Raw genomic sequence first — 6,000 nt, 5'->3', positions numbered from 1 at the left:
TTGGTTTAAAAAATAAACATCTTTAAAAAAAAAATCTTTTATTATGTCATCTAATTTTTTCCCCTTCTATAATAAATATTCTAGGAACCTCAGCTTGACCTTCAGCTTGACCTCTCATCCTGCCCAGGTGGCTGCAGCCTGTCTTCCCTTGACAGCACTCTGCTGGATTTCCTCCTGCATCTCTGGACACTGACCCTATAGATCAACCTGATTTCTTGTATCAGAGTCTCTCTGTTCTAGTTCTCCTTCCCTTATTGTCCCTTTCCCTCTCCTACTCTCTCTCTTCCCTCTCCTCACTCTCTACTTTTTTCTTTGAAAATGTTATACCTTCTCATGATAAAGCGTATTCAATATACAAAAGACTTATCAATTTGTATCTTTGACCTATTTTTCCCTGCTGAGCTCCACTGCTAAATCCAATTTCCGACATGGCATTTTCACTTGGCTATCTCAGAGATGGGTCAAGTTCAACATGTTCCTTAGACCAGGATCTATATGATGTTTAACCTCCTAACTGCACCCTTATGTCCACAACATTGTCACCCTCTATCCGTTCTCCATCACCAAGACAAGAAATTTTATGGGATAGCAAACTAGATCATACTGCTACTCTTGTAAGGTCCCTTGGGACCCCAGGGAGATTTCAGAGTTAAAACTCTACTAATTAGTAACTCTCCCTTTCCTGCCCCCTCCCTAGTAGAGCCTTAACTGTGAAGCTCATCCTTATTGGGATGTAAATTCTGAAACCATTTGTTGGCCCTTCCTGATCTGTTACCTCTGTTAGGAACTTTTCCCCTTATCCGCTTCCACCAGCGATAGCACAGCGGGTAGGGCGTTCGCCTTACACGGGGCCAACATGGCCGACCCGAGTTTGATTCCTCCGCCCCTCTCGGAGAGCCCGGCAAGCTACCGAGAGTATTCGATATGCCAGACACAGTAACAACAAAGTCTCCAATGGAGACGTTACTGGGCCCGCTCGAGCAAATCGAAGATCAATGGGAGGGCCTTTACCTTTACCTTTACCGCTTCCAAAGGGAGCCAGGTGATAACCAAATGTCCGAGTTACCAGATGCCCACTAGCCATAATGCCTATGTATGTAAATGCTGTTCTTTGAATCTATAGGCTAAGGAGTGATGTACCTCCAAATGGATTGGTTAAGAAAGTATATGTTGTTACAAATCTATTGGCTATGAAATGCACGGGCTTTGCTGTAACGGCCAGTGAAGGCCTATGTAAGATCGCCTTTGAAGAAGTTTGGGGTCTTGCCTCGCCTATCTGACCTGCGTGTCTGTGTAGGTGGCTTGACCCTGGCTAGCCAGTCTTACAATAAACCTTGCTTGCTGTTTGCAATCTCTGGAGTCTCTTTGTCATTAAAGGGAGATCATGATCCGTGTCCTAACACTCTCTTTGAAGCCCTCCTACGGCCTCCCATACCTGCAGGAATGGGAAGAAAGGGTATGAATACCCTCCCGGAGTGCCGAGTTGAAATATCTGTGAAGCCATCCATTTTGAATCTAGTGGGCAGAGGCAGATAGAGGAAAGAGTAGGAACAATGATTCTGATAGTGGCCTCTGGATTTAAGAACCACTGGACATGTTATCAGTGTGAGGAGGATGTCCCTAGGCAGGGATCACACCATAAAAATTATACCTGAGCATGGATGCAGTATTCTAGAAGTTTTACAATATGGAAGTTCTTAATTTGCTGTGGTCCCCAGAAATAAGCAGGATTGTAGGATCTTGTTTTGTATTAACACCTAATTCACAAGAGATTGTCATACATTTATTCACCAATCTATACATTAAGAGTGAAAAATAGGACTGTTAAATTCTTCTTAAGATTTAGGTTTAGGGGCTGGGGCTCAAGGGGGTGTTCCCCAAGAGGTAGATTCGTATTTTGCTTATGTTTGATCCCCAGAACTTAATGCCATCCTGCTTGTAGCACCCCTCTAAAGAAAATGACTTTAAGCTAAAAGGGAGATGAATAATTCCTACTGTATTAAAGGTCCAGAAAATTCTTGTATGATTCCAATTACTGCCAAGCTGTCTTAATTTTTGTCTTGTTTTTGTTTTTGTGTCACACCTGGTGATGCTCAGGACTTACTCCTGGCTCTGTGCTCAGCAGGGCTGTGGGGGAGCATATTCAAATGTGGGTCAGCCACATGTAAGGAAAATCACTTTATCCCCTGTTTATCTCTTCAGCCTGAGGCTGCGTCTTAATGTTCTGTGTTAGCTAATCTTAATATTGGGATAAAAATAATGAGGCAGTTTTTATTCATAGAGAATTTTTTCCCTACAAATATTTTTTTTGCTCCAATATAAAAATAAAACATCAAATAATCAGACGAAAACAAAAGGCAATGAAAATGTTCAGCATTTAGATAGAAATATTTAGCTCAAAACAATATCATCATTTCAAAGGTAACTTTGTACTCTCCTCAGGAACCAGCTGGAAAAATGTTCTAATTTATTAAAGTTTTTGCCTTAAGGAAGATAAAGCCATTTAGTGAATAGTCATTTGATTCCTTTCCTCTGCTTAGGCCTTGGGGGGTAGGGGGGGGGGAAGCAGAGAGAGATAAGCACTATGCTTCTGATATAAATGCCTTGGGGGAAAAGAATTAGTGAGAAGCAAGTTTTGCTCTAGCAAGCAGATATTGGGAAAAGCACAATGAATGTTCCAAGCTCAGAATTGCTGAAATGGGTGGTATTTCTCCTGCTTCTCTTTGCTCAGTAGGATAATATGGAGGATTTCACCCTGAGTCAGGAACAACTCTACATCCTTCAAACACGTTGAATACTTAAAAGCTTTTGAGTTGGTTAGATACTCTTTACCCCAACTTTGCAAACAGGAAAACTGAGAGTATGGTCAGGTAGGGAATTGAAGGCAGTTGTCAACAAGAGGCGATAGCACAGTGGGTAGGGCGTTTGCCTTGCACACAGCCGACCTGGCCGATCGAGTTCAATTCCTCTGCCCCTCTTGGAGAGCCATGCAAGCTACCGAGAGTATCTTGCCTGCATGGCAAAGCCTGGCAATCTCCCCGTGATGTATTCAATATGCCAAACACAGTAACAAGAAGTCTCACAATGGAGATGTTACTGGGCCCGCTTGAGCAAATCGATGAGCAATGGGAGGACAGTGCTACAGTGCTACAGTCAACACGAAGTAGAATTAGAACTCAAATGATTTGGTTCCTGGGTTCGTATTCTCAGCACCCCATTTCTTTCTTTTGCTCAGAGAAAGAGAGAGCGGGGGAGGGATGGAGAGAGAGAGAGAGAGAGAGAGAGAGAGAGAGAGAGAGAGAGAGAGAGAGAGAGAGAGATCCCAGGACCTGATCCCTGTTCCCTGTTCCAAAAGGAATCTAAAACAACATCAGAGTACCAGGGCAGAAGAAGCAGCTGAGAGAGCTTTGGAACTTGGCATGTTTCTTTTTATTTTTTTTGTCTCCCCCCGCCCCCACACACACTGACTTAAAATGGGATCTTTTCCTATTCATGCCAGCTCCACACAGCTCACCTCAAGCAAAGTGAGGACCGAGTGGGTGGGGAGAAGAGTGTGTGCCTCCGGAGAAGCGCTGAGGCCAGACTACAGAGGTTTGCTCACTGCCGTCCAGACCTCTGGACTGAGCTGCAAGAGGTTCCATTTCCTCTTTCCTACACTCCTTGGTGGCCACATTCTGCTATTGGAGTCTTTCCTCAGGAAAGCAAAACACGAGTGTACTTCAGCTTTCTTTTTCTTTTTTTAAAACATTTTATTGAATCACTGTGAGATAGTTATGTTTTCATGTTTGGGTTATAATCACACAATGATCAAACACCCATCCCTCCACCAATGCACACTCCCCACCACCAATCGCCCCAGTATACCCCCTCCCCTTCCCCTCCCTCCCTGTGCCTCCATGGCAGACGATATTCCCCATACTCTCTCTCTGCTTTTGGGCATCATGGTTTGCAATACAAACACTGAGAGGTCACTATGCAGCTGTGAGGAGAGATGAAGTCATGAAATTTGCTTATAAGTGGATAGACATGGAGAGTATCATGCTAAGTGAAATGAGTCAGAAAGAGAGGGACAGTCATAGTAGGACTGCACTCATCTGTGGAGTATAGAACAACATAACATGAGGCTGACACCCAAGGACAGTAGATACAAGGACCAGGAGGATTTCCCCATAGCTGGAAGCCTGCCACATGAGCCGACGGGGGAAGGCAGCTGGAATAGAGAAGGGATCACTAAGAAAAAGATGGCTGGAGGAATCGGTCAGGGTGGGAGATGTGTGCTGAAAGTAGATAATGGTACTTCAGCTTTCTTAATGAAAACTTCCATGCCACAGGGCTAAGAGGCGGCTCCATGGCTCAAGGTCTGTCCTCCAAAGTCTGAAGCTGGGTATGGCCGGTTCAAGACCTGGTGCCTGCGCGAGCACCCACCAGATGATCCTGCGGCTCTGCTGTCTGTGTCCTCTGCTGTGAACATGATTCCTGCTCACGCCACTGCCAACTCTGGGAGCATGATAACTCAAATACCAATATATCAGTGAAAATCCACGAATCACCTTAAAATCAGATCCCCACAATCTCCTATTCTAATTTTAGTTTCCTCACAGCACTAGCAACAATCTAGTTGACTAGATAAAGACTCTTTTTAATTATTTATGTCCCTATTATGTCAGCTACTGCTCTAGGTACTATAATATAGTTCTCTTTTTCTTTTCCCTCCCTCCCTTCCTTCCTTCCTTCCTTCCTTCCTTCCTTCCTTCCTTCCTTCCTTCCTTCCTTCCCTCCCTCCCTCCCTCCTCCCCCTTTCTTTCTTTCTTTCTTTCTTTCTTTCTTTCTTTCTTTCTTTCTTTCTTTCTTTCTTTCTTTCTTCAAGCTTGGTAAACTAGCTCAATAAGCATGAATCTAGACAGGTATAGTATGTTAAGAATAGATGTATCACTGTATCACTGTCATCCCATTGTTTATGGATTTGCTAGAGCAGGCGCCAGTAATTTCTCCATTTGTCCTAGCCCTGAGATTTTAGCAGCCTCTCCTTACTGCCATATTGGAGGCTCTTTCAGGATCAGGGGAATAAGACCCATTATTGTTTCTGTTTTTGGCATATCAAATATGCCAAGGGTAGCTTGTCAGGCTCTGCTGTGTGGGCGGGGTACTCTTGGTAGCTTGCTGGCTCTCTGAAATATATATATATATATATATATATATATCCCTCTATAATTTGCTGCCTACTGTCTGAACCCCATCAAATATGGTGTGGTAATTATGGAAAATGGGTAGGGAGTGTCTTATGATGCATCCAGGAATATGTTCACTCATGCCTAAGGCTCAGCTAGAGCATGTGGAAAGTGGCCTGGAGCATGGTGGTGGTTGGGTAGTGGAGATTGGCTGACAGGGCCAGGTCCTTTGGGGCAGGGAGGGCTCTCAACCGCCCCCCTCTGGGGCTCCCCGAGTGAAAACAGCCTGGCCTGGAGTCCAGTGGCATGGTTATGGGTGCCTCATTTTATGCTCCCTTCTGAGAGAAGCAGCCGTGAGTTCTGAGGGTGGCCAATGAGGAAATTATCTGGCAATCTGGCACCGGCAGGAGGTGGATTATGGGTATGACTCCTGAGTCACTGGAGACTGGAGGAAGCAGGCAAAGGATCTCTGCTTCTGGGTCCCGTTGAGCCCAGAGTCCAAGGTCACAAAGTTCTGCATTATCCGGGTGCCATGGGACTTCACTCATGCATGAGGCTTGGCCTAGCATGTGGAAAGTGGCCTGGAGCATGGCGGTGGTTGGGTAGTGGAGGTCAGCTGCTGAGGCTGGGTCCCTTGGGGCAGGGAGGGCTCTCACCCACCCCCTCCGGGGTGCCCCAAGTGAAAACAGCCTAGCGCAGAGTCTAGTGGCATGGTTATGGGTGCCTCATTTTATGATCCCTTACAGGAGAAGCATAGATGATAAAATAGATCTCTGGCACAATAAAAACCAAGAGGAAAAAATTGTCCAAAAGGGTTTCAAATACCTTAGCA

This window comes from Sorex fumeus, unplaced genomic scaffold, assembly GCF_029834395.1.
Source record: "Sorex fumeus unplaced genomic scaffold, SorFum_2.1 ptg000061l, whole genome shotgun sequence".
NCBI lineage: Eukaryota > Metazoa > Chordata > Mammalia > Eulipotyphla > Soricidae > Sorex > Sorex fumeus.
The sequence above is the reverse complement of the archived record's forward strand: the minus strand, read 5'-3'. Positions refer to the sequence as shown.